Source organism: Pogoniulus pusillus, chromosome 38 (genome assembly GCF_015220805.1).
Source record: "Pogoniulus pusillus isolate bPogPus1 chromosome 38, bPogPus1.pri, whole genome shotgun sequence".
Lineage (NCBI taxonomy): Eukaryota > Metazoa > Chordata > Aves > Piciformes > Lybiidae > Pogoniulus > Pogoniulus pusillus.
Genome location: NC_087301.1, coordinates 1,803,120 through 1,823,431, shown reverse-complemented (window position 1 = coordinate 1,823,431; position 20,312 = coordinate 1,803,120).

Sequence of the window (20,312 nt, the reverse complement as noted above, 5' to 3'; positions counted from 1 at the left end):
TGGCTGAGCTGAGCTGTACCAAGTCACTTCAGCTCTCTCCAACCCAGGATTTTCTCACTTTGGGGGTAAACTGCAGTTACCATGGAGAAGGCTGAGACAAGCCAAGTCCAAAACATTGGAAACTACACCCAAACTCACCGCAGCCATATCAAACAGTTAATTAGAAAGCCTGTCCATGTGTTTCCCATTCCCTGGAATGGTTTGAATCAGTTGCCCTGTGATTTATCACCTGTTTGCTGTGTGAATGCTGCAGCTCTGCTCTGCTGCATGTGTTGGAAAGGGGATTTGTGCTGTGCAGTGCACGAGGGGAAGGGAGATATTAAGGACCTGGGAAAAGAAAAAAGAAGCCCCAGCCCCCTCATCAACCAACCAATTATGTCCCTTTCCCCCCACTACACATCTCCCTCTGGGATGATAAGCTTGGGACCTTGATGGGATTTCTGGCCCTTGGCAGGAGGGACAAAGGAGAGCGAAGCTTTGTGCCTTGCTTTGATTTTGCAGATCACAGCATGCTTGGCCATTCCCAGGGCTCTGTGAGGCTGTGCCCAGGTGGAATTTCAGACCAGTGCCTTTTCCCGGGGCTGCTCCCACCCTGCTGCACCTGAAACTGGGCAGAGGGGTAGGAAGCAGGGAGGAGGTGGCTGGAGGGGCAAGGAGAAAGGGAGGAGACGAAGAAGAAACCCAAACTTCCCCCAAGATCTGCTCTGGACGTGTGAGGTTGTCCACACACTAAGCACACCTTGTTGCACCCCCTGACGGTAGCAGAGATGCTTCAGTGGCTTGAAAAGTTATTTGGAGGCAGTGCTGTGCTGCCAGGCGGGGGGCAGAGGCTGTCTGTCCGTCCAGCTCTTCTCCAGCCTGCCCACGGTGAGCTGGTGTCTGTAAATCCTTCTTCTTCGGGTGTCATGTCCGCTTGATGAATGCCCTGGGGTGACTCATCTGCTGCTCCGCTGTGCTATCACCACCGTGCAAAGAGGGCAGCCGGCCAAGAGGGTAACAGGTTGATGGGAAAGCACCTGGAATGTTTAACTCCTGAGCCTGCCACCTCCCCCAGGGCGAGCTGGGGCTGCATCCCTGCTTCACCTCCGCTCCCCCTTCACCATGCAGCGGGAGCAAAAATCCAGCCCTCGGACTTGCCTTGCGTGCAAACGCTTCAAAGCAGGGCTGGTTCCTCCCGTGGGGACATGCAAAAGCAGCAAAAAGATGTCTTGGAGAAGATCCCTCCCAGCTCATTCCGAAGCTGACCTGGTTTTATCTCTGCCATCTCCTCTCCCATCCAAAGCGGTGCCTTCGCGGTGCGCCTGCGAGCCGGGATCAGCCGAGATGGATGAGGCACTGTCAGAGGCACTCATCCCCCTGCATCCCTGCTCCACTCAAGTCTTCTGGCTGGGATGTGCAGGGCTGATTGGAAACCCTGCACATTTATCCACCCCATCCCCCAAAGCAGCTGTTGGCCTGAAAGGTGGCTGCACCTCTCACGATTTGCATTCCACTGCTCCTGCCAAGACCCGCTGAGAGAGGCACAGAAAGTTGCTTTCCTATCATTAGCAGATGATTGAAAAACCTTGCAGCTCCCTCAGCCAAGCGTGTCAGATACCAGCCCCTTTCAGAGAGACCCAAAAGGGTTTGACTGGGAGGGCTTGAGGCTGAGGGTCACACCTACAAAGGCTAGAAAGGGAGATTTCATCTCCTGTGGTGCAGAAGATGACAGAGAAAAGTCTGCATTGATGGAGAAACTGAGGAAGGGGCAAGAAGTGGAGCCAAGTTGTCATTTGTCCACTCTTAGGAACATGGAGTGGTTGAGCCTGAAGTGAATGTCCCTCTTCTTTCCCTTGATTCAGAGATTCATAGAGTGGTTTGGATTGGAAGGGACACTAAAGATCATCCAGTTCCAACCCCCTTGCCATGGGCAGAGACATCTCCCACCAGCCCAGATTGCTCAGGGTCCTCATCCAGCCTGAACTTGAACATCTCCAGGGAGGCTGTGGAGCACAGAAGCACCCAATGTGATCTTTGATCTTTGATCACATTGGGTGCTTCTGTGCTCCACAACCTCCCTGGGCAACCTGTGCCAGTGTCTGCTCTGACCCTGTCCAAGTAAGCCCAGCAAAATCCCTCACCCCCTTGTCTTCAGGTCATGCAGAAGGTCTGGAGAAGATCTCCTTCTTCAAATGAAGTTTCCCCTCCCAGTGCAAAGCAACCAGCTGGTGGCAGGGGACGCAGGGCACTGCCTTAGGAGGGATGAAGCAGTGACACCTTCCACCTCCCCTCTTAACCAGAAGAGAGTTTGCTCCAATTGGCAAGTTGCTGCTTTTACTGCCTGGGATGCTGCAGCCTACAGGGAAGGAAACTGCCCTCAAGCTGCAGGTGAAAAATAGAGACACATTCCCTGGGATTTTCCAAAGCTTCTCCCACCCTGGTTAAAAATAACAGTGTTGGATGGATGTGCCCTGAGGTTGCTGCAACCCCTGGCACCACCCTCACCCATGAGACCCCAGCCCCAGTGTCACAGCACCACAGCAGGCCTTGGATGCTGCTTTTGGTACTAACCTGCCCTGTTTCACCAATGCTGGTTGAGCCAGAGGGGTAATTCTTGACATCTTCTCCCAATTTTGCTGGATTCTGGGAAGCTTTTGAGCTGGATTTCCTCTCAGCTTTGCTGCAGGGACCCTGTGAAACCACAAAGAAACCACCAGCACCTCATCTGGGGGCTGCAAGAAGCTCTCCCCGGGCTCAGGCTGTCAGTAAGAGTGAGTTCTGCTTGGAGCTTCAGGCTTTTAGGATGAAACTGGTCCTGTTTTATATGGGAGCTGCTGGTGGGAAGTCACCCAGCAAGGCTGAGCACAAACCAGGTGGTTTTGTTGGGGGAGAAGAGAAGAAAGAGTCTGCTGAAGGTCCTGGAACCCCCCAGCGAGGAGGGGAGAAAATGGCAGAGAGATTTGCAAGGCAAGAGGGAAAGAGGCTTGCAAAGAGGAATGACCTCTGCAAAGTGCTCCATGGAGAAGCAGCTTGGAAAGCAGGATCACAGCCCCAGATGTGTGAGTGATGGATCCAAGAGAAGGCAGCTGGGAGCCAGCTCCAACGGGAGGCTTCGCAGCAGCTTGTCCCTCCCACCACAGCTCTGCCTCAAACGCTCTGCTCTCATGGATTCAGAACCTCTCCTCCTATCTCTGCTGTCCAAAGCCAACCTCAAGGCACTGCTCAGTTGTTTTCCTTCTGAAAATGTGGCTGTGAAATGTTTTGGGCTTGCTTTTTCCCCTTCAGGAAGGACAGGGACTTGCTGGAGAGGGGATAGAAAAGGGCTACAAAGGTGCTGAGAGTACTGCAACAACTCCTGCCTTGGTGAGGCTACATCTGTGTCCAGTTCTGAGCTTCCTGCTTCAAGAACCTCTTGGAGAGGGCACAGCAAAGGCTTACAGAGATGCTGAGGCAGTTGGAACATCTCTGTGATGAGGAAAGGCTGAGAGGATTGGGGAGTTTCAGTCTGGAGAAGAGCAGCCTGAGGGGGATCTCATCATAGCTGAGCAACACTCGAAGGATGGGTGTCAGGAGCATGGGACCAGGCTGTGCTCAGTGGTGCCCAGTGACAGGACAAGGGGGAAGGGGCACAAAGTTGAACATCAGAAGTTCTAGCTAAAGATGAGGACAACTTCTTTAACTGAAGGGTGCTGGAGCTCTGGAGCAGGCTGCCCAGAGAGGTGGTGGAGTCTCCATCCCTGGAGTCATTCCAAACCCACTGGGATGTGTTCCTGTGTGACCTTCTCTAGGTGAATCTGCTCTAGCAAGGGGCTTGAGCTCAGTGACCTCCAGAGCTCCCTCCCATGCTGTGATTCTGTGGAGGAGAGATGCTGCCTGCAGCCTTCAGCCCTCCCCCCACCCCCCAAAAAAACCCAACATATAAGAAGCAGGGAGGTGAAGCATGAAGCTTGGCAAGGAATGGGACTTGATCTCCAGAGGCTTTCCCAACTCAACCTGTGGTTCTCTGTGGTTCTGTAACTGGGGTGGAGAGGTGAAGCTGCATTAAATTCCTTTGGTCTCACCCATTTTTGGTGAGCAGGTCCCTAAGGACTCTGCCAGAGCCGCTCGAATCTGAATGAGAGCTGCCAAAAGCAATCTAACACCCCAGGGCTCACAGCTGGGGCATCCCCATCCCTGGAGGGGTTTGAAAGAGGCAGAGACATGGTGCTGAGGGACATTGCTCTTCAGCATCAGCCTTGGGAGAACAAGAGAGTGGTTGGAGTTCATGGTCTTACACAGTTCTATGGCTCTGGCACTCTACAACACACAGAAAGTGAGGAATTTGGAGGAGCAGAGCCACAACTTGCTTTGAGGGATAAACAAGCCTCATACAAAGGCAAAAAAACCCCTCCCAATCTCCTTGCAAACACTGAGCTAAACCTACTTGACCTGCAGGTCCCAGAGTGCTGGTGTGACACAGCAAGGCTCTGCCCAAGTGGGAGTGATGGTGGCTGGCCAAGATGTGTGAGTGCTGTGGGATCCTGGCCTGCAGCCTCATGATCTCAGACGCTGAAGTCACTTCAGTTAAGGATAAGCATCCAGGTAACCTCGGGGCATGCTCCATTAATGCCTCACTGAGGCCTTGAGCAACCTGGTCTAGAGGAATGTGTCCCTGCCCCATGGCAGGGGGTCAGAACTGGGTGATGCTGAAAGTCCCTTCCAACCCAAGCCACTCTGTGACTTGGGCACACAGTAGGAGGCAAGTTCCTGTGTCTGGAGCCAGGCTGTGCTGCCTTTCCTTTGGGCAGGGAGAGGCTCTGGGGTTTTCCTGGGCTTGCTTGGCATTTTCTTATATCTGATGGGGTATTGTTGTTGTTGTTGTTGTTGTTGTTTTTCTTGCTGGCTGCTAGTTGAAGAAATGGCTCCCAGAAGAGCTCCTTTGGGTGGCTGGGTTGCCAGACAGGATGACATCAGACAGACACTCAGAGGAGCGATAAAAAGGCAGAACTCTGTTTCTTAATATCAATCTGGCAAAACACAAGAGCAGAGGAGAGAGGAGGAGGCTTTTCTCCCCCAGCTTGGCCACCAACACCCTCCCTCACTAGCCAAGAACACTGCCAAGATGGCATAATCCTCTCCAAAGCCAAAGAGAAGGGGCAGCAGCAGCAGAGTCAAGGAGGTGCTCACATCTCAGTGATCATTTTGTGGGGAAGCTGTGCAAGTCCTCTCTGCCCTGCTTTGCCTTGAGCTTCTGTTTGATCCTTGCAGTACTGAGTTCTCCAGCAGCCACAGGGACTCAGCTCTCAAACTGGTACCAGTTTAAGAAGATTACAGAATCATTAAGGTTAGAAAAGGCCTCTAAGATAGAGTCCAATCAGCAACCCAACACCACCATGGCCACTAAACCATGCCCCACAGTACCATGGCCACAAGGCTCTTGCACACCTCCAGGGATGGGGACACCTCCCTGGGCAGCCTGTGCCAATGCCTGACCACTCTTACAGCAAAGAAATTGTTCCTAAATCTCCAACCTAAACCTCCCCTGGCACAACTTAGGACCAAATATTGTGCCTCAAACATCTTTCACCCTCATCCCCTACTCCCATCCTGGTTGACAGAGGCTTAGCCAAGGATGTCCTCCCCAGAGGAGCACCTGACAGCTTGTTGGTGTTGCAGAAGCTCACTCCAGTTACCAGTGGGTGGTTTTCCTCCTCCAAAGCCACTTGTCCCTGCTGTGGCATTGCACCTTGCAGAATCAGAGAGTCATAGAATGGTTTTGGTTGGAGAAGACCTCTAAGATCACCACCACAGCCATTAAAGCACCACTGTGGCCATTAAACTTCCTTCTCAACTCAGACTTTCTTGATCTTCCCCTCCTAAGCAAAGTCTTGCTTGTGCTTCCAGCCCAGTTCATGCCAGAGCAGGGCTACCTATTGAGGCACAACACAGTGAGGTGTTGCTTACCTGCTGATTTTGAAGGACTTCTTTCTCTGAAGCCAAGCCCCCAGGATGTGCCCTCAAGAGGAGCAGGTCTCTGCACTGCTTGGGGTGTTTTGCAGCTCCCAAATCCAGGGTTTCACAGCACTTCCACTGATTCCTGCTGCTCCCTTCCTTCTACCAGCATCTAGAAGCAGGAGTTTAATGAGCTGGTCAGATATTCCCTCTTGGAGATGGGCAGAAGGCCAAGAACTAAGTGATCAAAAGTTCATGGTTGCTTCAATACCCCATTAGAGACCTTGCAGAAATCCAGCAGTTCCCAGGCAGAGCCCCTGCAAAGTCTGAAGCTGAACTCAAAGCCATCAAAAGCTGGAGCTACATCTGGCTTTCAGTTTCTCCTCACTGCCTTCTCTTTTTAAGTTGCTCATAAATTCTTTGGATAGAATTCCTTTTGGGCTAAAGATTTCTATGTTTGGACATTCCTTCAGAATACACTAAAAAAAAACCCAAACCCAAAAGTAGAAACCCTAAGAAAATGCTTCTGAGATCTCACAGATTTAGTCCTGTGTGTCCCACTCCCTACTTTCTCCAGATCATTTTGAGCCCAGCTCTGGCCAGCCACACTGCACCAGTGTGCCATGGGGTGACATGGTGGGCAAGAGGACTCAGATCTCCTTCATCCCAGCCCCTTCCTCCTGGCACTGTTCACAGAATCACAGAGTTGGGAGGGACCTCTGCAGATCATCCAGTCCAACCCTCTGCCAAGGCAGGATCACCCAGAGGAGGTCACACAGGAACACATCCAGGTGGGCCTTGAAAGCCTCCAGGGATGGGGACTCCATCAGCCTCCCTGGGCAAACCATTCCAGCCTCTCACCACCCTCATGCTGAAGAACTTCTTCCTAACATCCAGTCTGAATCTCCCCATTTCCAGCTTTGTTCCATCTCCCTCAGTCCTGTCACTCCCTGACAGCCTAAAAAGTCTCTCCCCACCTTTCTTGTAGCTCCCTTCAGGTACTGAAAGGCCACAATAAGGTCACCTGGGAGCCTTCTCCTCTCCAGACTGAGCAGCCCCTTCAACAGGCTTCACAGGGCACCTCTGGAAAGAAGCCAGAGCACAGTGCTGTAGAAGAACATTTCCCCTCTCCTCTCTTCTATTTTACTGCACTCAAGTGCTCAGGAGCTGTAAGCAGGAGCAAGGAAGATCAAAGCAGGGATTGCCTGGGGCTGGAGTGCTCCATTTGCCCAGGAGCTGGGACCTTCCCCAGGGCACAGGGAGCTGCTTGCAGCCCAGCACAGGAGATCATTTTCCATTCATGCTCCCTGACCACTGGCTGGACCACAAGGGCCATCCCCAGCTGGCAGTGCCACACTCTGGGGGTCTCCTGCCCTGCCTGCAGACAAGGGATGCAGTGTGGCAGCTCCTGGCTCGGGAGGGGATGCATGACTTAACTCTGCCCTGCAGAGGGGTTGTAGCACCCTTTTCTGTTCTGCTTTTCTTTGTGTGGGTGCCTTTTCCTCCAGGCTGAATTCCCACCTTTCTGGACGTCTCTGCAGGGCATGGACACCTCAGCTGAATGTGTGAGACAATGACCCAGCATCTCAACAAGAAAGCCACCCAACTCTGCTCCTCAGAGGACTACTGGGGAAGAAACCCCCAGCCAGAGCCCAGCCCTAATGCCCAGTGTCACATCCCCTGCTGCTAAAAACCATCCAGCTCCAGCTGAGATGGACACTGGGCTGCAGGCACCTGAAACAGGTGATGTGGAGAGGTCATGGAAGAGCTGGCAGGGCTGGAGGCAGCTGTGGAAGAAGCCCAGAAGCCCATTGGGGTGAGCAAGGGCAGTGAGAGGGTAGGACAGCAAAGGCTTCTCCTAGGAAAGAGCCAGCTGAGATTGGCACACACAACTTGTTGGGGTTTCCAAGGAAAAGAGGATTGGGAAGGCTGAGGTGAGAGATGGGAGGTTTGGATGGCTGCAGTCTGGAGGAGACTCACAGAATGGTTTAGGTTGGAAGGGACCCCAAAGCTCATCCAGCTCCCACCCCCCACCACAGGCATGCCCACACTCCTTGCCTGCGTGACCCTTCTCTGCTCTCTGCCCTCCTGCTCCTGGTTCTCCACAAAGGTAGGGCATTTCCACCCCTGCCTGACCTGGTGTCTGAGGGTTTATAAGGTACTCTGCCTTGACTCCCTGTGTGAGGGGGGTCAGAGGCAGAACCACCCTCAGCTGGAAGAAACAGACACCCAGAGCCCCCCAGAGCCCCTAAAATCTGTGATTCCTGGATCCAGCATTGCCCAGAGACCTTGCCCAAGACTCTGGCTATTTATTAATAGCAATGCAGCAACAATGCTGAGCACGTGGACCCTGCCTTCTGCTGCCCAGCTGCCTGTCCCACACCAACCACCACAGCTCCCTGATAAGGGAAGGAAGCAGGGAATGGCTTTTTCCAGTGGGAGCCACCAGGATGAAGGGCTCTGGGTAATTAAACCTCCAATTGGGCCTTTTCACCCTCTTGCCAAAGCAAGCAAACAAACAAGGAGCTGCAAGCTCAGCTCAGCTGCCTGCTTGTGGGACCAGAAGGGATGGGGACAATGCTGACTTCACAACCCATCTGCAGGATCACTTTGCTGGCAGACACAACAGTTGGCTCCAGCCAGGACCACTTGCCCTGGGGACAAGGTGGGTGACAGGGCACAGAACAATGGCCTGGGCTGGAGCTGAAAGGGTTTGGCTGTGGTTTAAATTGGGAATCAGCAACATTCCTTCCCCTGGAGGTTACTGTGGCAGAGCTTAAAGGAGGACTAAAGTTCAAGGAAAACGTGAGCCAGCATTGCACAACGCTGGCAAAAGGTCTCCTTTGCTGGAGAAGGCTTTGGATGCTTGGAGGATGTGGGCAAGAAGAAATCTGATCCCCTTCTTAACATTTTTGCCTTCTGCTTTTCCACCCAGAGGGCCTCCAGGACCTGCTGACCTTCCTGATGGCTGCTCTGCAAAGGGACAAGCGGAGGTGACAGAGGGGTTTGCTTTCTGGGACAGCTCTGGCTGTCACACAGCCTGCCCTGGGAGAAAGTGAGGCAAGAGGCTGATCCCCACACCTCTTGGGTGCATTTGGGATGTTGGTGTAATTTTGGCTCCCTTGGGTTTAGTTACCAAACAGGGGCTTGCTTTCAGAGCAAAGGTCCAGAGCCCTCTGCAGTGCATACCTGCGCCTTTAGGAGCCAACCACCCATGGAAGGTTGGTCCTGAGTCCCTGTCCTGGGCTCTTCTCAGCTACCTTTCCATCAGAACTCACATCTATATTCTGAGACAAGCCCATCCCAAACCCACCCTGCTGTTGCCAGGTGTTCTAGGCCAGGTTGGACAGAGCCTCAAGCACCTTGGTCTACCAGAAGTTGTCCCTGCTCATGGCAGGGGGGTGGGAACAAGATGCTCTTTAAGGTCCCTCCCAACCCAACCCATTCTATGAAGGCATGAGGAGATACCAGGAAGGAAACCTCAGGTCTCAGCTCTTCCTTCCTGGAAGCTGCAGGCTCAGCACAGGAGCCTGGCACCAAAGATGAATGGAACTGGGGAACCCCAAGCCTGGGCATCAGAAGCTGCAGCACCAAAGTACCCTGCCAGGTTTCCCTGCAGGAGCATGATGGCCTGAACCCAAAGCATGCCCAGTGACACCACCCCCAGGAAAAAGTCATCCCTGGCTTGGCAGGCAAGTAAGGAAAGAAACTCCAGCATAGCTGGAATGAAGAAATTCCCTCCCCCCCGGCAGAGACATGAGCTGGTCACACACAACCCACTCCCTGCAGCTTCACCATGGCCAGATGAAATCTAGGAGATGGGCTGGGGAAGCAGAGGTCCAGCTTTGATGTGCAACCACTGCCTGTCTCCTCTCTGTTATTCCTTCTCCCTGCTGCCACACAGCTATAATAGATGCTTCTCCCCTGCCCCCATGATTTGGGGGTCCCTGTGCAGATGAATTCCTCACTCAGATAACTATCCAGTGGCCAGGAGGTGTGGAGAGCCAAGGTAAACACACATCCAGCCAGCAGCAGAAGCGTGACCAAGCTCTCCCCCTCTTTGAGGGACTCACCCTGGGAGTTCAATCATGAAGGGATGGTGGGAGGGGAGTCAGAGCTCACCTAGCTGGATCAGCCCTGCAAATACCACAGCGAGGATGCTGCCAGTGTCCCTGCCATGATTCACCGAGGAGGTGCACAGCTCACCTCTGAGGTGGTCCAAGCCTCTGCCAGCCACAGTGCTCCTCTGAAAAAGCCACAGAGGGGAAGCTGTTGCTGCTGCATGTGCTGGGGCAGCTTTGGGAAGAAGGCAGCAAGGACAGGAGAGCTGCATGGCCCTGTGGGACATGGTTTAATGACCATGGTGGCCTTAGACAGATGGTTGGAATTGATGAGCCCCTGTTACAAGAGGGATGTGCTGGAAGGTGTCTAGAGAAGAGCCATGAGGGTGATTAGAGGGACGGAGCTGCTCTGCCATGAGGAGAGACTGAGGCAGCTGGGGCTGTGCAGGCTGGAGAGGAGAAGGCTCCCAGGTGACCTTACTGTGGCCTTTGGGTATCTTAAGATCCTGGAGCTGGGAAGGGACTTTTTAGGCTGTCAGGGAATGATAGGACTGGGGGGAATGGAGCAAAGCTGGAAATGGGGAGAGTCAGACTGGATGTGAGGAAGAAGTTCTTCAGCATGAGGGTGGTGAGAGCCTGGCAGGGGTTGCCCAGGCAGGTGGTGGAAGCCTCATCCCTGGAGGTGTTTAAGGCCAAGCTGGATGAGGCTCTGGACAGCCTGCTCTAGGGTAGGGTGTCCCTGCCCATGGCAGGGGGGTTGGAACTGGCTGCTCCTTGTGGTCCCTTCCAGCCCTGACTGATTCTATGATTTTATGACCTTGGAGGTCTTCTCCAACTGACACAATTCTGTCATCCTGTGATGACCTCAGCTCACAGCCACTGAAATTATGAACTGTAACAAACAAACAAAGAAAAGGCTTCCTTGTGGGTGAAAATAGCCCCAGAAAAGGAAAACATGGAAAGGGAAAGCAAGAAAGCAAGACAAATGCCCATGAAGAGTGCATCTTCACTGTGCCTTCCCCCCTCGCCTTCCCACAGAGGCAAGGATGGACCCTGCCTGACCTCCAGACCCCAGCTGGGCAAGCAGCAGACATTTTCCATCATGACAACGTGGCTGATCTGTGGAGCACAGGGAGCTGCCTCCTGAGCAGAGGGGCACCAGGAAGATCTCTCTCCTTCACCTACCCCCATCACAAGCAAGAAAGAATTTGTGGCCCAGTGGGCCAAGCCAGATCAAAGATGTGCTGACACCATCCAGCACCAGGGGACTTCTCTGGAGGGGGCTGGGGATGAAGGCATGGGGCTTTATTTGGCTAAGTTGGGAGGATGAGTCATGCTGGGGGCTCAGAGCTGAGCCAAAGGCAGGGGAGGCTGGAAAGGACTGGGCAGGCCAGTACCAGGCATTAGCAGAGGGAGAGTGGTGCTGGCAACCACAGTCCCACACTCATGCCTCATGGCTCCTGACCACTGCTCCCAGCTGCTCTCAGCAAGAGTGCTTCTCACCCTGACCAATCCATTCTTTGCACAGGCTGTTAGCACATGACAGCTCTCAAGGAGGACTCCTCCAACCTCCCACCTCATAGCAGGGAAGGTGCAAACCCCACAGGAAGCTGCACTGCCTGGAGCTGGTTGGTCCTTGTCCTGGGAAGGGTGACCTGTGCTATGTGCTGCCTCGGTCTTTGTGGCATGAATCCTGTAGGAACACAACTTTGAGACCTCTGCCTCTGCAGGATGTGGTGGGAGCTGGTCTGGGCTCTGAGGAGAAGGGAGGAGCAGATCCCATCTGCAGAGCAGCACAGTCATGGGAGCAGCTGGCCAAAGGCAACAGTGGCAGTGGGAGAGCAGCTCAAGCACTGGCTGGGAGAACAAGGCTCAGGCCGTGATGGAGCTGACCATGGACCACATCTGCCTGGAGCTGTCAGGGAAAGCAGAATTTATGTGCTGACAGGGTGGTGGCAAAGAAGAATAAGAGAAACAAGAGGGTGTAGCAGGTTCTCTCTGTGCTTTGGTCCACCCTTCAGGGCCACCCTTGGGTGGATTTGGGTCTCTTTGGATGTGCAAGAGTAGAAGTTTGGATTGAAGTCAGGATCAAAGCCTTAAGAAGTTCCTCGCACTGATATAGTGTAAGAGAAGAGGAGGCTGAGGAGAGACTTTATTGCTCTCTACAACTCCCTGAAGTGAGGGATGAGGTGGGGTTGGTCTCTTCTCCCTGGTATCAGGTGACAGAAGGAATAGAAATGGCCTGAAATTGTGCCAGGGGTGATTTAGGATGGAGATGAGGAAGAATTTCTTTACTGCAAGAGTGCTCAGGCACTGGAATAGGCTGCCCAGGGAGGTGGAGCAGTCTCCATCCCTGGAGGTGTTCAAGAAACCTGTGGCCATGGCACTTTGGGACATGTTTAGTGGCCATGGTGGTGTTGAGTCATTGGTTGGACTGGATGACCTTAGAGGGCTGTTCCAGCCACAGCAGCTCTGTGACTCTCTGAAGCAGGGGAGCAGCCCAACACCTTCCTGCCACCGGGGCCCATGTTCTCTTTACCCTTTCCCCAGCACTGAAAGCTTTATTCTGTGATTCTCGTTGAGTTGTCTCCAATAATAAACCTCATTTCTAACTGCTGGGAGCCTCAACTCTTCCCTCCCACCGACCCAAGTGCTGTGCCTGTAAGCGCTGATGCAAGGGGAACAGGCTGCTCGCCGCCAGCACTCGCTGCTGCTCCCCTTGGCATGTGATGCATCATCATTAACAGCCTCCTTTGTGATATTGCTGGCCCCAACCCTTGATCTTGGGAGGAATTCAAAGTCTGACTTATCAGCAAAAAAAAATAAGCTAGTTAAAGTTAAAATGGCAAAGCTCAGCTGAGGGCTGGAGGATGATTTATTCAAAGCTGTGGACTTTGGAGATGGAGAGAGGGGAAGGAAGCCACAAACCCCACGTACAGCCTGTGAAAGCTCTGCTTTGTAATCTACCTCCAGTGCCTGTGCAGCTCAGGCTGAGGAATCATCTGGGATCCATCACAAGGTAGAGAAAAGCAGCTGCAATGTGTTCATGGGCAGCAGCCTCTGCTGTGGGCACAATGAAGAACCTGGAGCCTCTTTTTGAGCTGCTCCTGAGTACCCTCAGCTCCTCTGCTCCTGGGTACCCTCAATTCCTGTGCTCCTGGGTACCCTGACTCCTGTGCTCCTGGGTACCCTCAATTCCTGTGCTCCTGAGTACCCTCAGCTCCTCTGCTCCTGGGTACCCTCAATTCCTGTGCTCCTGGGTACCCTGACTCCTGTGCTCCTGGGTACCCTCAACTCCTGTGTGCCCTCAACTCCTGTGCTCCGGAGTACCCTCAACTCCTCTGCTCCTGGGTGCCCTCAACTCCTGTGCTCCTGGGTACCCTCAATTCCTGTGTTCCTTGGTACCCTGACTCCTGTGCCCCTGCTCACCTCCATCTCCTGAGCTTCTGAGTATCCCCATCCTGTGTACCCCCAACTCCTGTGCTTCTGCTCTCTCTCATCTCCTGAGCTTTGTTGCTGTGGGCATGATGGAGAACCCAGAGCCTTCTTTTGAGCTTTTCCTGGGCATCCTCATCTCCTGTACTCCTGGGAACCCTCAAGTGCTGTGCTCCTGGCCACTGCCCATCTGCTGAGCTTCTGGGTACTCTTAGGTGCTGCCCTTCTGGGTGTCCTCATCTCCTGAGCTTCCCAAGCTTGGGGTGACAAGGGCAATGTAGCAAATCTCTGGGGGTGCTTGGCCAGTGTGGGCACAGCCTGGCTCTAGCAGGAGTTCCCAGCACCTCCTGCTTCAGCTACAAGTAGCTGTAGAGCCCCATTTGGACAGCATCCAGTTGTTCCCTCTTGATGAGGCAGGAATATTTCCTTCTGGCATCTAATTATTTGTTAAAAGCAGAGTTTTCAGCTGCAAATATGCATCTGAACATAAAAATCTCACCCTAAGCCAAGGCAAACGACCTGCAAGAATACTTTTCACTGGCATTTTTTTCCCTGCCCTTCCGTGAGAACAACCCAAAGTGCTGGAAATGAAGTGAAAAGGAGATAGCAGAAACAAGGTGTCAGGTTTGCAAAGCCCCTTTGATTTGGAACAAAGTCACTTTTTCCACCAGGAAGCTGCTAAATCCCAGACCTTTGGCTTGCACATCCAGAAAGCACTGCAGGCATTAGTAATGATCACTGAAATCCAAGGAACAAAGCATCCATGATGATGCCATAAGCCAGGAGGAAAATCAGTCAGGAAACAAAGGAGCAAGGCTGGATCCCTTTGCTTGGGTCATGTCTTTCTCATTAAGGTCTTGCATTTTCACACAGTCCCTGGAAACAGGTGAGAAGCTGAGGTTCCCTCAAGGATAACACCACAGGTGGGTTCTTGCAGTTACCTGGGGATGGAACCTGCTTGGCAGGGTTTGTAAAGGCAGAGCTTTAATTCCTAGCAGGACCAAAGCCTGGGAGAAGAGCTGGGCACAGCTGCTGCCATGTCATTCCCAACATAGAATGGCTTAGGTTAGAAGAGACCTCAGAGATCACAGAATCGTAGAATGATAGAATCAACCAGGTTGGAAGAGACCTCCAAAATCATCCAGTCCAACCTATCACCCAGACCAGCTGCTCCAGCCTCCCTGCCATGGGCAGTGAGGCCTCTCAACTAGGCTCAAGGCCTCATCCAACCTGGTCTTGAACACCCCCAGGGAGGAGGCAGCCACAACCTCTTTGGGTAATCCGTTCCCAAGTCTCACCACTCTCATACAGAAGAACTTCCTCAGCTCCAGTCTAACCCTGCCCTCGCTCAGTTTCAAACCATTCCCCTTTGTCCTAACCCTGCTCTCCCTCAGCTTCAAACAATTCCCCCTTGTCCTAACCCTGCCCTCCCTCCACTTCGAACCATTCCCTCTTGTCCTAACCCTGCCCTCCCTCCACTTCAAACCATTCCCCCTTGTCCTAACCCTGCTCTCCCTCAGCTTCAAACCATTCCCCCTTGTCCTAACCCTGTTCTCCCTCAGCTTCAAACCATTCCCCCTTGTCCTGGCTCTGGGCACTCTTACGAAAAGTCCCTCTGCAGCCTTCCTGCAGGATCCCTTCAGGTAGTGGAAGGCAGCTCTAGGGCATCTATAACATGTCTAAAGCACCTATAGCATCCCTAGAGCACCTATAGCATCCCTAAAGCATCTATAACATGTCTAAAGCACCTATAGCATCCCTAGAGCACCTATAGCATCCCTAAAGCATCTATAACATGTCTAAAGCACCTATAGCATCCCTAGAGCACCTATAGCATCCCTAAAGCATCTATAACATGTCTAAAGCACCTATAGCATCCCTAGAGCACCTATAGCATCCCTAAAGCATCTATAACATGTCTAAAGCACCTATAGCATCTCTAAAGCAACTATAACATCTCCAAGGCAACTGTAACATGTCTAAAGCATCTATAGCATCCCTAAAGCAACTATAACATCTCCAAGGCATCTATAACATGTCTAAAGCACCTATAGCATCCCTAAAGCAACTATAACATCTCCAAGGCAACTATAACATGTCTAAAGCATCTATAGCATCCCTAAAGCAACTATAACATCTCCAAGGCAACTATAACATGTCTAAAGCATCTATAGCATCCCTAAAGCATGTGTAACATCTCCAAGGCATCTATAGCATCTCCAGTGTCTGTGTTCTTACTGCTTCCCACAAGGACTACTGCTGTGGGATAAAGAGGTGTGGGTGGCAGCAGGACCCACCAAGAAACCTGCCATGTGTGATGTACTCTGAGCCTGCTCTGGCAGGGGGTTGCTCACTGGGATTTATTCTGAGTCCTCACCTAAGAACCACTTTTGCATCACTCCAACCCAGCCTGCACTCCAGCACAGCCGAGCAAATAAATGACCACAGCTAAGCACAGCTGCTGAATAGAGTCTGGCCAGGGCAGACCACAGAAACCTTCTTTCTTTTTTGCCTCCTCCTGCTTCAAACTGCTCAGAGGATGTTGGGCAATGTTCTCACCATGGCCTAAGAGCCAGATGAGGCTTCTCTGGGACTTTCCTAAGAGGAAGCAGAGTGCAGGCTTTGCTCCCCCTCACCAGGCACTTCAACTCAAGTGGTTTGCACGAGAAATCTCTTACACCTGAGAGCAAGAGCCCAACACCAGCCTGGTGAGCTTGAACCACCACCTCCTCTGAGGACCTTAGTCCTTGCTCTTGGCAAGACCCAGACCTGGAAGAGATTGGCAGTGAGTGAAAACTGCTGCAGATGGATTCCTGCTGATCCCAGCTGATTCCTCTCTCTTTGTTCTTCTCAGGCCAGGCAACTCAAGCTGAGTTCTCACAAAGACTCTAGATTAATAACACCCAGCTTGTCTGGCTTCAGTCTTTATGAGCCTAAATATGCTCTCTCCGTGCCTCTTGCAGCCCAAACCAGTGGGTTTGGTCTCTTCTCACCCCTTTAATATTCATTTTTGCTTTTTTTGATGGTTATTGATCTCACATTCATCAAACTCTGCCTGGGCTCACACAGGGTTGGCACTTGAGAGGAGGGCTTCATCTTAGCTGAACCCACCAAGGAGAAGCCCTCCCAGCCCCAAACTCTCCTCTTTCTCCTACATTTCCATGTGTATCACAGGCTTCAACACCACCAACCCCAGGGGTTCAATGTTGGGAGGAGAGGGCAGAGGCATCAGTCCCCACATCCTGCATGGAGCTGACATCAGTTCCTCCTGGATTTATTGACTTGGTCCCAGCTCTGGTGTGAGTTTTTAATTGCCTCATAATTCCTGCAGCACTCAGAGCTTTTATAAGCCTCCTGCTCTCCCCAAGGTCAAGAATTGAGTGCCCCCAGCTCCCCTGTTTGCTTAATCACCAAATAGTGAGTGAGCAGTAAAAGAGGCACGTGGATGCCATTTCCTCCAGTGCTGGGGCATGTGAGCTGTGCAGGGCACTGTGGTCTCAAGGAGGGGAAAACACTCATAATTTAAGTAGCTTTGTGACCTTTCTTAGCCCTCTCACACAGAATCACAGAGTGTCAGGGGTTAGAGGGGACTCTTGATGCCAAGAGGAACCCAGCAAGGTGGAGAGGCTGGGATGTGACAGACGTCCTTCATGCCTTGAGGATCTCACTTCAGGGAGGTTTGTGAAGGTTTTGTGGTCAGACACTTTGGAAGTGCCTTACAGGAGATGGTGGCAATAAAAGGTGAGTTTAAACCTGCACAGTCCACCAGGAGAACCTGTGGGTGGTAGGAAGCAGGTGGCCTTTGGCTTGCTTGGTGGCAATTAGGAACAGCTCGAAGCTGTACGAGGCTCTCTTAAACAGGCTGTAAGGGCTGCTTTGAGTCACAGCCAGGTTCAGGCTTTCTAAGGAAGGTTCCTCATTAAAACAGCCACCAGGAAACAAACCCAAGCATGGCTGAGCACAGCTAGAACCAAAGGAGACAACCCCATCTCGTCCTGGTGATGTTCACATTGCTCGTGCTCTGTTATCTGGCCAAGAAGATATTTTCCTCCCCAAGCAACCAAGAGGATCCTCTGGAGCTGGAGCCACCCCCTGCTCAGGGCAGGGAAATTCCTCTGCAGCAGACACCCAGCAGGCAGCAGCTCCAGGGGCTGCATTTGTGAGCAGGAGATGGAATATCATATACATTCCTGGGTCACTTGGTGCTGTTTAGGTTGGCTGGGGGACACGGAGCTAGCACATCTGCCAGCATCGCCCAGCGCGCAGCGTGGCCACGCTCTGCAGCCCTGGGAAAAGCCAAGCTCCTCCCTGCAGAGCACCGTGGTGGAGGAAGGCACAGCTTTATCTGCTGCTCCTGGACAGCACAAGCTGTTAGATCAGAGGGGAAGGCACAGCTTTATCTGCTGCTCCTGGGCAGCACAAGCTGTTAGATCAGAGGGGAAGGCACAGCTTTATCTGCTGCTCCTGGGCAGCACAAGCTGCTGGATCAGCTGGGGTTGGCTCCATAGAGGTGATGTGTGCCATACTGCGTCTCCCACCTGAGGCTCCACAGAACAGCTCCCATAGGCAGGGTGTGAACTGGGTTGTGTGACACAGAGAAGGTTCAACAGTGACAGTGTGTGGAGAAAGAGAGGCTGTTACCTGGTGTGGGCCCAGCAGGGTGTAGCTGGCTCTGCAGGACACTGTCCCTCACCTCCAGGAGACTCAGCAGCCACCATGCAAGCCTGCAGAGAGAGACACTGATTAACCTGATGTGAAGCCAGCACAGCAAACGGCTGCAAATGGGTCTAAAAGGCAAAACTTGTGCTGCTGCAGCATTTTCACTGCAGCACCATGAGCACAGCACCTCCTCCTGCTTTGAGCTCCTGATCTCACATCATCTGGCCTCTGGAAACCTCCCCTGTATTGAGCAGTGATGCATGGAGAAGGGCAATGCTCAAGGGACCCAACTCCATCGCCTGGAAGCAGGACAAGCAACGAAACATCCACTGACGGGAGACAAATCTTTGTGAGCTGCCAGTCAAACCAGTCACCCAGACTGGGGAAACTGGCCAGCCACGTGAAGGCTCTGCTGGGGCACTGGAGCTGCTGGCAGCAGCTGATGCTGTTTACTCAGATGAGAACAATTTGGTGCTCTCGACAGCCCCTCCGAGCCTGCCTGCCAACAACAACACGAGGGCGGGATGGGGACCATATCTATTTCCACTTGAGCTGTCAGCTGGCCTTGGGGGCTGCTGGGATCACTGAGCTGCCCTCTGAACGAGCAGATCCTCAGCCCTGGGAGGCAAATGTGCAATCACACAGCCTCTAGCATGCTGCTGGACCTCCCCCTCCTGCTAAGCCACCTTGGAGCGCTTGCACTCCATCGCTGTGGTGCTCAAGGCCATGGGGATGGACAGCAGGGGCTTGGGCAGGGCAGGGTTTGCCATAGGGGAGGAGATGTCAGGGAGACTGGACATGAAGAAATACACACAGGCAGGGGGTAATCTGGAGGTTTGGAGGAGCCAAGTCTGCTCTTCCCGTGAGAAAGTCAGCCTGGAGCTTCCAAAGAGCACAACCAGGCTCAGAAATACCTCTCTATCCCTCTGCTAACACTGGGAAGGGACACAGCTTCTGACCCCTGCTTTCCTTGGGTGCCAGGATGAACAGAAATAGAACAGGAGACAGGGACTGAAGCAGAAAGGTCCCAGATGACCACCCCAATGTCCCAGGATGGGAGGCAGGGAGCAGCCTTCCTGCACGTGACCCTCTCCATCCTTTGATTCACTTCCCAGGAGCATTATAGAGTGCAAGTGTGCATCATCTCCAGGCTGCTCTTACACCCCATACCCTTCCCAAACCAAAGGCTCAGCCAGGATTGTTCCTAAACCTCAGCCTACATGCACCCCAAGTGCCTCCAGAGCCCTAAAACTAGAGGAGACAGCACTAGTAGCCCCCACATCTCACAGGCTCACAGTTATGGGGTACCACCACCGTCTGGCTGCTGTTAGCAAGATGCAATTGTTTCAGTTGGAAAAGCCCCCTGAGATCATCCAGTCCAAACATCAACCTAATACTACCCTGGCCATTCAGATTCACTCTGAAATGGGCCAAGAAGTGGCTGAAGGGCCAGGCCCAGAGAGTGCTGGTGAATGGTGCCACACCCAGCTGGCAGCTGGCATCAGTGCTGTGCCCCAGGGATCAGTGCTGGGCACAGTCCTGTTCAGTGTCTTTATTGATGATCTGGAGCAGGGGATTGAGTCCAGCATCAGTAAGTTTGCAGAGGACACCAAGCTAGGAGCAGCTGTGGAGCTGTTGGAGGGTAGCAGAGCCCTGCAGAGGGACCTGGCCAGGCTGCATGGGTGGGCAGAGGCCAAGGGGATGAGACTGAACAAGGCCAAGGGCAGGTTCTGCACTTTGGCCACAACAACCCCAAGCAGTGCTACAGGCTGGGGACAGAGTGGCTGAGAGCAGCCAGGCAGAGAGGGCCCTGGGGGTGCTGGCAGAGAGGAGCTGAAGAGGAGGCAGCAGTGCCCAGGTGGGCAGCAGAGCCAATGGCATCCTGGGCTGGCTCAGGAGCAGTGTGGGCAGCAGGACAAGGGAGGTTATTCTGCCCCTGTGCTCAGCACTGCTCAGGACACACCTTGAGTGCTGTGTCCAGTTCTGGGCTCCTCAGTTCAAGAGAGATGTTGAGAATGTGCTCCACAACCTCCCTGAGGGTGTTCAGGACCAGGTTGGATGAGGCCTTGAGTGACCTGTTCTAGTGGGAGGTGTCCCTGCTTATAGCAGAGGGTTGGAGCTGGATGAGCTTTGAGGTCCCTTCCAGCCTAACCCATTCTATGACTGGATAAGGTTAGGCTTGACAGGGCTCTGTTCAAGCTGATCCAGCCAGGGATGTCCCTGCTGGCTGCAGGGGGCTGAGCTAGA